The sequence below is a fragment of the Lithobates pipiens genome, unplaced genomic scaffold (assembly GCF_037356315.1).
Source record: "Lithobates pipiens isolate NorthernLeopardFrog02 unplaced genomic scaffold, aLitPip1_a1.2 Scaffold_1, whole genome shotgun sequence".
NCBI classification, from domain to species: Eukaryota; Metazoa; Chordata; class Amphibia; order Anura; family Ranidae; genus Lithobates; species Lithobates pipiens.
The window spans coordinates 97,312,614-97,322,934 of record NW_027507685.1 but is presented as its reverse complement, the minus strand read 5'-3'; the positions used below and the strand labels follow the sequence as shown (position 1 = coordinate 97,322,934).

General features: G+C 35.0%; 1 long non-coding RNA gene across 1 annotated transcript; it reads left to right on the top strand.

Annotated features, from left to right (window-relative positions):
- The first annotated feature begins 1,864 nt into the window (after nt 1–1,864).
- On the top strand, nt 1,865–10,031 carry LOC143955423 (uncharacterized). Its single transcript, XR_013269805.1, has 2 exons — nt 1,865–2,833; nt 6,481–10,031. It is a non-coding gene; the product is annotated as an uncharacterized LOC143955423 (long non-coding RNA).
- Nucleotides 10,032–10,321: the final 290 nt, after the last annotated feature.

Here is a 10,321-nt window from a genome sequence, read left to right as displayed (position 1 = left end):
TGTCCCTCTATATTTTTCCTGCTACTGCTTGTCTCAGGCAAGTGCTGGGAGCTGGAAAAAGTGCCGGTTATCATGCAGCTGTCACATTGTGGACAGCGAACCAGGAGAGAGGGAAGGGTGTCATGCTGTCTGATGTGATTTGTAAGTTTTGTAGTTACGAGGTCGGGCAGGGCGCCCATACTTCCCCGCAGCTGCCTGACAACTTAGCTGGCAAGGAGGGGGCTGGTTGGTTGATAACCGGAGCTTGACTCGACTCCAAGCACTTGCCCAAGACAAAGAGGGGTGTCAGAATTTTGTCCTTCTATATTCTTCTTGCCGTCGCTTGTCTCAGGCAAGTGCTTGGAGCTTAAAAAAGCTCTGGTTATCATGCAGCCGTCTCCTTGCTAGCTACGTTGTTGGATAGTCAATGGGGGGGGGGGTGGATGGGGGGGTCACCCTGTCTGACGTGCTTTTTAGGCTTTGTAGCTACAAGGTTGGAGGGAGTACCCACCCCTTGCTCGGAGCTGCGCAACAACGTAGCTGGCAAGGAGATGGCTGGTCGAAAACTGGAGCTTATCTCAACTCCAAGCACTTTCCTGAGACATAGTGGCAAGAGGGATAAAGGGGGGTGTCTGTCTTCTGTCCCTCTGTAGTCTTCCTGCTACTGCTTGTCTCAGGCAAGTGCTTGAAGCTGAAAAAAGTGCTGGTTATCATGCAGCTGCCTCCTTCCTAGCTACGTTTTCAGACAGCCATGGAGGGAGAAGGGGGGGTCACCTTCTCCAAAGTGCTTTGTAGCTACGAGGTCAGAGAGGACACTCACCCGGAGCTGAGCGACAACGTAGCTGGCAAGGAGACAGCTGGTCGATAACTGGAGCTTTTCTCAACTCCAAGCACTTGTCCGAGACACGACAGGGCAAGAGGAATGAAGGGGAGAGGGGCATGTCAGCCTTCTGTCCCTGTGTATTCCTCTTGCCACCGACTGTCTCTGGCAAGTGCTTGTAGCAGAAACAAGTGGCAGTTATCAACCAGCCATCTCTTTGGTAAATACGTTTTTGGAAAGCCACAGGGGGGGGGGGGGGGGACACCCTGTCGACCATGCTTTGTAATCCTAGCTACAAGGTTGGACAGGGCACCTTCCCTTCCCCCGAAGCTGTCCAACATTGTAGCTGGCAGGGAGATGGTTGGTTGATAACTGGAGCTTTTCTCAACTTCAAGAACTTGCTCGGGACAAGAAGCGGCAAAAGGAAAGTGCTTGGAGCTTAAAAAAGTGCCGGTTATCATGCAGCCGCCTCCTTGCTAACTACGTTGTCGGATGATCATGGGGGGGGGGGGCACTCTGTCTCACTTGCTTTATAGCTACGAGGTTGGAGAAGGGGTACGCACCCTTCTCCCGCTGCTATCCGACAATGTGGCTAGCAAGGAGATGGCCGTCTCTGGCAAGTGCTTGTTGCTGAAACAAGCACCAGTTATGCAGCTGTCTCCTTTGTTGGATGGTCACAGGGGAGGGGACGCAATCTGTCTGATGTGCTTTGTATCTTGGTTACATAGTAGAAAAAAGACACAAGTCCAACCTATGTGTGTGATTTTATGTCAGTATTACATTGTATATCCCAGTATGTTGTGGTCATTCAGGTGCTTATCTAAAGCCCCGTACACACGAGAGGACTTATGTCCGACAGACTTCCGAAGGATTTCCGTCGGAGTTCTGCTGGAATTCCGACTGAGTTCTGACAGACTTTTCGGCTGAGCGGACTTGGCCACACACGATCACACTAAACTCCGACGGATTCGAACGTGATGACGTACGACTGGATTCGAATAAGGAAGTTCATAGCCAGTAGCCAATAGCTGCCCTAGCGTCGGTTTTAGTCCGTCGGAGTGTTATATTCTTAATATCTAAATTTTAATTGGCTTTATTATACTTTATTCAGGATAATAATATTCCCATACTTTCATACTGTGTGAATGGAAAAACCTTTGAGTCAATTAATTCTGTGTTATGGCTTGCATAGCTGGAAAAGTAAATATTTAAAACCTGTCAGGATTTTGATGAATATTGTATATTTTATATATACTTTCAAGGGCTATGTAAAGTGATATTGTTTATGTAAACTTATCTAGTTCAATATATATATGTTTTTAGAAGGTCTTTCATATGTAAGAAGAGACCATATTTGTATTAGACAGAAACCCCCTCTCATATCTATTTCCTGCCAGTTCATTAGAAGCTAGAATTGCATTTTAAGTAGTAACACATGTTAGCTCTATAACAACCACCCTTAGCCCCCACCTCTGTGGAGGAGGAGTTATCTTTCGGGCGGGAGATTAGAGCCTGGGTAATATAATGAGTGATGGGAGGAGGGGGGCTCCTCTTGAATTTTACACACAGAAGGACACATGTCTTGCACACAGGCTGCCAGCATACAAAGGGCTGCCATTTTAGGTTTGAAATAACCTTATATCTTCTATAAGAATCATTGTACTATTTTTGTAAGCATTCTTTTGTATTTAAATGTGTACAAATAAATACACATTTTTGAATTACGCTGACTCAGATCTAATTAAGGAAATTCGTCTCACAAGAATTGATTGATTTCAACATAAGACTTTGAAATATCATTATTTCATAATATTTCATATATTTCATATATTACAATTGGCGAATTCCAGCCAGTTCAATCATAAGTCGGAAGTTTTTTTTTTCCAAACTTCATCCTTTGATCAGAGGGGAATGAATTGATGAACAGAGATTAAACTTCGCAAAGATTGAAAAAGAACCTAGAAGAAAAATCGATCGATTGATTGTGAAAGACCGGAGAATTTCCAGGAAAAAACTGACGGGTTTTTTTATTTGGTGAGTAGAAACGTAATTATGGAATTTGTAGCTGTTTTAGCTGATGAAAGTACATTAGAATTTAAAGGTTTATCGAAACAGGTCTCTGATGCTGTTTTATGGAAATTAATGTATGATCAATGCTTTCAGGCAAATGCTGACATTGAGAAGGATAGATTCTCATTAGTTAAAACAAAGAAAAAAGTACGTAATATAATGAAACTTGTTAAAAGTTATAATGATATGGTATTTGATATGCCAGGAAAACAAAGTCAAAGTGTAACTGAAAATGTACTTTTTGAATCTAGTTGTTCAAATTGTGAGACTTTTTGTACATATATTGAAAATTTAGAGAATGAAATAGAAATTGCAGCAAAACAGGAGAAGAAATATACTGAACAATTATTGACTGAAAAAATTGAATTGGAACATAGAATTGATGCATTATTGCAATCTCTGAAAGAAAATGAAAATCAAATAGGTTTTTTGGAAAGCTGTGTGCATGGAAATGTTTTAAATTTGTTTAAGACCCAGTTATTACAAGCTGAGGTTTTTGCACATGTTCAGTGCTCAAGGATGGAGGATGATGAACATATGATGAAGGCAGCCGTCAACGTCATATCCTATAATGAGTCAAATGTTAATATTTCCTCAGACAATGAGAGTGGGAAGTCAGTTGACTTAAATAATACTGATAGTAAGCAGAAATGTAGATTTTCATCGCCATATGCTCAGAGGAAAGTCTATAAAAAGTTGAATAATAATAATACACAAAAGAGGTTGTATTATCCGAAAATTTTGCCCAGGCGTCAAGAGGTTTATTCTGTACGTTGGCACAGTAATCTGAGGTATAGAGGTCATAATAAGCAAATTCATTTTTCTTCTAAGAACCAAAGACAAAGATTGCAAACTGAAAATAGTCCATTGAGACAGGAAAGGTTTAATTATGTAGCATATAATACTCTGAAAACAGTCAGCAGTCCTTAAATTAACTGCAGATATGGTAAGAAATTTCTGGTTGACGTTTAATGGCTATGAATAAGGATTGATATGAGTTTAAAAAGATTTGGTTTTGACATTTGGAATATTATTGAGGACTTTGATATAATTTTAATATTTTTATCTATGTGTTATTGTCATGAGTATTAAGTTTTTATTTTTGTTTTGTTCAAGCTGAACATTGAAAGGGTTGTATTCAGTCAGCATGGTACTCAGAGAGACAGAGATGATGAGATACATGCCATAGGCGGAGCTAAAGCTTCAGAACAGACAGGAAATGTTATCAGGATTTAGGGAAAAGGGTTCTGAGTCACCTCCAACATTAAAATATGTGACTTCACTTTTAATAGATGAAAGTGGAAGGCCATGGTTACATGGTTTATTAAATGGTAAGAATACTAAATGGTTAATAGATTTAGGATCTGAACTCAGTTTAACTAAAAACAAATTATCTGTGAATATTGATTTTCCAAAATATAATTTAATTGATTTCAATGAAAAGAAAATACAGTTGCAGTTAAAGTTTCTGATGTGACTCTCGAAATTCCCGGAATTTTAAAAACAAATATAGACATATGGTGTTGCCAAAATACAGAGAATATTTTAGGCATGGATGTGATTAGTAAATTAGATTGGATTATTGATTTAAGTAATTCTACTATATGGAAAGATTCATCTAGGCCCAAATCTATGTTAATAGATTCCTCAAAGTACAGTAACGTTGTAAGTATTTGTACAGCAGTCGCTGACATGTCTTCAGATTTTAATTGGTCACACACAGGAACCAATCTCGAATTGGAACAATCAGTTAGAGCACATAAAAGTCTTTGGAGTCAGACCAAAATGGATACAGGTTTGTTTAAAGATATTGAGATAGTATTGACAAGGAAGAGAAGAAAGGTTCATTAGTGATTTATAGTGATAGTTCATATGTTGTACGTTATCTATGTAGAGGTTTTGTGGATTCATCCAATAAGACTCTTGTGCAGAAAGAGACATTAGAAGTAGTTTTTGACCTTGCAGAGAGTAATCCTCTTGCATATGCTATTGTAAAAATTCCAGCACATAAAAAGATGAAAGTGAGTTATCTGTAGGTAACAGAACAGCAGATTTATTGGCAAAGGAAACAGCTTTTGCATGGAGAGTTAGTAGTCCAACCTGATATGGTATAAATTAATGCTGTGAAGAAAGTGGACACACATATTCCTTTAATTTCAGAGGAAAAAAAGGTTATAACGCTTTTTTCAGTCCTCATAGGTTGCCACGAAGTTATTATTTGGGTCATTAGACCATAAGTTTGTGTCATGACGAAAAAGGATTATTGTGTATTTATAGTTCACAGCACCTACAGGTGGGATTCACTAATGATGATGCTTTAATTATTGTTTAGAGGTTGAATAATCATGTTTTTCTAGTTTGGGATATATCAGCAAACTTCAGTTGTGACAGAGAATGTGTAATATCAGGGAATAGAATAGAGATTTCATGTATGATAACATTCGCAGTTTGTAGGTATTATTGTGAGGATGTATCGGATAATTAAATCTAGGATTGATAAAGGTTGTTGGACAAAGGAAATATTTGGGTTGATGTTGTTACAGTTATTTTTAATGGATGTAAGAAGCACAATTTCTGATGCTACAAAGTATTCTCCTTTTTGAGTTTAAAAGAGAAAGTAAAATGGAGTTTGTGTTGCATCGTGGAGTCAAAATTGATTGAAGAAGAGATACAAAATGGTTTCTCTAAAAATTTTCAGTTGAGAAAATAAAATGGAGTTTGTGTTGCCTCGTGGAGTAAGAAGGTATACAAAATGGTTCCTCCTCATATTTCTAAGTTTGAAAAAGAAAGTTAATTCATGATAAAAAGTGTCTTTGTTAGTTAGAAATATAAGTTTTTATATTACAATGTTTCTTGATTAAGAGAATAAGAAATAATTTGTATATATATATTGATAAGGTAAAAAGGTTTGTGTATGTTTAAAATGTTTTTTTCCAAAGGGTTATTCATAGCAACCCTTAGGAATTTAGAATGAGACACCCATTGTTTTAGAAAGGTGGGAGGGAAAATACTCATTCTGTGGAACAATATAGCTCAGCGGAACTTTTAAGCTAGTCTTAAAAAGGAAAAAGGTGGGAGTTGGTGTTTAGGAGTAGAATTGTGTAATAGGAGAGGAGACAGTCAATTACTGGAGGGCACACATTCCAGGGAGATTTTTTCTCCAGCACACACAAGACATATATATATCATGAAGGATTGTTATTAAATCCAAGCACATATCGGATTTAATCTTCAGAATAATCTATTTTTTGATATTTTACAATTGATATTGTTTTTTGTAACATTTTGTTATTTTGTTGTTAAAACAAAATTATCTTTTATATAAGATAAGCGGTCTATTAAGTAGACCAGGAACAGAAAGGTTTATCTAAGATAAAATTAGATATTGTTGACACAAGTCTAAGACAAGAAAAGATAAAAGAGATGGTGACACGTCACAGAGTTTCAGGAGTTGAAACATGGAAAAGTAATTGGGAAAGTCCATGGACATTTTGGGATGTTCAAGGGGTACAAATACTTTCTTAGTTCAGTGAAACAAGTATGCAGAAAGAAAAATGTGGGTATAACACATTTTATATTCCAAGATAATGATGCTGCCTTTATTTTTTCAGGAATTAAAAATAAAAATCGAACCTGAAGAAAGTGCGTATTCCAAAAGAAAAAGATGTCAGCACAACAAATGAAAAGTTTTAAAGAGAGGAAGTGTATCATCACTACAGGATGCATCTTTTCCCTAGTGACAATTTTATTTGTGATAAGATATATCAAGAACTGCTCAAGTTATATAAAGACTAACAGGAATGAAGAATTACACAACAAAGATCATATGTTATTCAGAAATAAGAGAGATGTAGACATTGATATCAATGCAGATGAACTGAAAAATAAGAACATTGATATCATTACAAAGGACAAAAATGATAGAGTTATTGATATTAGTGCATATGATAAAAATCATAATTTTAGAGATGTTGATATTAATACAGCAGAAGATTTGTATGGATTTTTATGTATTGGTGATGGATATCGTTGTTGTTTACAATTGTATTTCATTCACAGCAATGATATTGACATCAAAGTTAAAATAGAATCCAAAACAAAGTTTGTTAAGATGCAGGGATCTTATAGACTAAATAACAAAACCGGAACTTTTGAGTGTAACATATTGTTGAGGAGTTTCTGGTCTATATTTTTAAAGGGTAATGAGTCAACAATTTGGTCTGGAGATGTTACTAATATTATGACAAGATCTGGGAAAATACTTTATTCCTTTGATCAATTTTATTATCTTTTTCAAAGTTTTGTAAAGATATTAAATCCAAAATATTTAAACATCATTGGAGATGAAAAAGGAGACGTTGTAAGAACATGGGATTTTAAAGTTATAAGAAAATTTACTGAAATAAGGGTCAAAATCGATATCTTTATAGTTGATAAGATTGTTCCAGAAATTAATATTTTCCCACAATCTTTGAAAATTATGGAAGATAAAGATAATTTGCATTTGATATGTGATACAAAAATATCTTTACCTCAAAATTCATTGTTGACTTGGAAAAGGAATGATGAGTTTTTGGGTAGTTTTCTTTATAGTTCAACTATCATAATTCATAAAGGAATTTTTGGTAGTGTGAATTGGATCAATAATACATTTGTTTATCAACAAATGAGAGTATCTTTGAATGATACTGGTATATATGAATGTTGCATATCAATAGAAAATTATCCGGTGAAATGTGCAAAGGCAAGTGTTGTTGTTATGTCTCCAAGGAAAACTCCATGTGTCAATAAGAAAAGTTTCTCTGCAAGTCCTTTTCAGATTAACCATTTCCAATCCAGAACTCTTTTGAGAGAGGGAAAGTTTGTCATTGTTTTGTGGAACTTTAATGTTTCAGAATGGAAAATTTCTACAAGGTTTCCACAATGTCAAGGACATCTGGTTAATATGGAATTGGGTATTGAGAGATGGTTTGGAATTAATAATAGAAATTATAACAGGAATAAGCGTGGTATTGTTGAAGGTATTTTAGGAGGGATTGGCACAATCGGGAGTATAACAAATAGTATGGATATTAGTACTTTAAAGTCTGATCTAGAAACCGCTGGTTTAGTGGGAAGTAATGGTATTAAAATACAAAGACATTTAAATCAGATTTTAGAAAATATGGTAATTAAAACTGCTAATATAATGGGTCCATCTATTTTACATCTTCAAAATATTACTCTTGATTTGATGAGAAGTGAACAACATTCTCATATAGCCAGAGCATGTTTAGAGATTCAAACGGAATATTCCACTAATTTTAAAATAATTGCGCAAGCATTTCAGAGTGGAATAACTCCTCTTGGCATTTTACAGTATTTGCCCAAAGAATATTTATATGCGATAAATCATACAGATTTATGGGTAAATAAATGGATAGGATGCAAGCAGGACATATGTTATAGTTCTTCTATGATTCCAATAGCCGGAAAAGAACAAATTTTGGTTCCAATCACTGTTTTGGGATTACCTGTTAGTAATACACAATTATTATACTATAAATTACAGTATACAGATTTTGTATTTAACAATGAAAATTCTGAATTAGAACAATTGGATTTGTCATCATGTTTACAATTCCAGTCTAAAATTATATGTTTACCTAATCAAGATAAAAGCATATTTCATTCTTGTTATCATAATCATACATTATGTTCAGCAAGAATTGAAAATAAAATTAATTCTGAATTAGTTACTCGTGTAGATAAAAAGAAGGTTTGTTTTCAAATTATGTCAGATACAGAAAGGGTTAAAACTTTTTTCTCTTCTTGTACAAATACAGAAAACCTAAATCAAGGGTTGTATTGTATAGAAGGAGATATTGTTGCAATAAGTATTGATGGGTTGAGAACAAATTTAACAAATATGTTTATGAAAAATATTAGCGCTCTACCTACACAGTATAATATTTCCCAAATAGATGAATTTCCATGGGAAAAATGGGCAAATATAATTCAAAAGGATCAAGGTTTATTAATAGCTTTGGCTAAGGAATTGCAGAGTGCAGAAGTATTGTTTAAACATGAACAAGGTAATTTGCAAGAAATATCACATCAATGGTCAGAATTTTCAGGAAGTAATTGGTGGAAAAGATTTAGTAATAGTGTATCCATGTGGGGAAAAACTTCGATAACTTCAGCAGCAGGAAATATTTTATCACATCCTATTGTAATTATTTTTATTATTATCATGTTATTCCTTATATTCCAGTTATGTTTAATGTTTAGAATGAAAAAATTATATAATCGAATTAGAAGTGATATTAAGAAAGGAGATGATTTGTTACAAAGTAAATTAAAGAGGAAAATTGGGTTTTGAAGGTATGAATCCAATTGTGCAGGACAAAACATTTGGAATTATTGAATCAAAGTTTGTTTGAATGTGACATGAATGATGATGGATGAATTTTTTTTAATCTGAAAAATATGATTAGTATTCATATTTCAGAGGGGAATGTTATATTCTTAATATCTAAATTTTAATTGGCTTTATTATACTTTATTCAGGATAATAATATTCCCATACTTTCATACTGTGTGAATGGAAAAACCTTTGAGTCAATTAATTCTGTGTTATGGCTTGCATAGCTGGAAAAGTAAATATTTAAAACCTGTCAGGATTTTGATGAATATTGTATATTTTATATATACTTTCAAGGGCTATGTAAAGTGATATTGTTTATGTAAACTTATCTAGTTCAATATATATATGTTTTTAGAAGGTCTTTCATATGTAAGAAGAGACCATATTTGTATTAGACAGAAACCCCCTCTCATATCTATTTCCTGCCAGTTCATTAGAAGCTAGAATTGCATTTTAAGTAGTAACACATGTTAGCTCTATAACAACCACCCTTAGCCCCCACCTCTGTGGAGGAGGAGTTATCTTTCGGGCGGGAGATTAGAGCCTGGGTAATATAATGAGTGATGGGAGGAGGGGGGCTCCTCTTGAATTTTACACACAGAAGGACACATGTCTTGCACACAGGCTGCCAGCATACAAAGGGCTGCCATTTTAGGTTTGAAATAACCTTATATCTTCTATAAGAATCATTGTACTATTTTTGTAAGCATTCTTTTGTATTTAAATGTGTACAAATAAATACACATTTTTGAATTACGCTGACTCAGATCTAATTATGGAAATTCGTCTCACAAGAATTGATTGATTTCAACATATACGTAAGACTTTGAAATATCATAATATTTCATAATATTTCATATATTTCATATATTACACGGAGTAGCATACACACAAACGAATTTTTCGAAGGGACCGGGTCCGGCGGAGTTCCTTCGGAAAAATTTGAAGCATGTTCCATATTCTAAAGTCCTTCGGACTTTGGCGAGTCAAAAGTCCGTTGCAGCCCACACACGATCGAATAGTCTGACGGACTCAGTCCGTCGGAC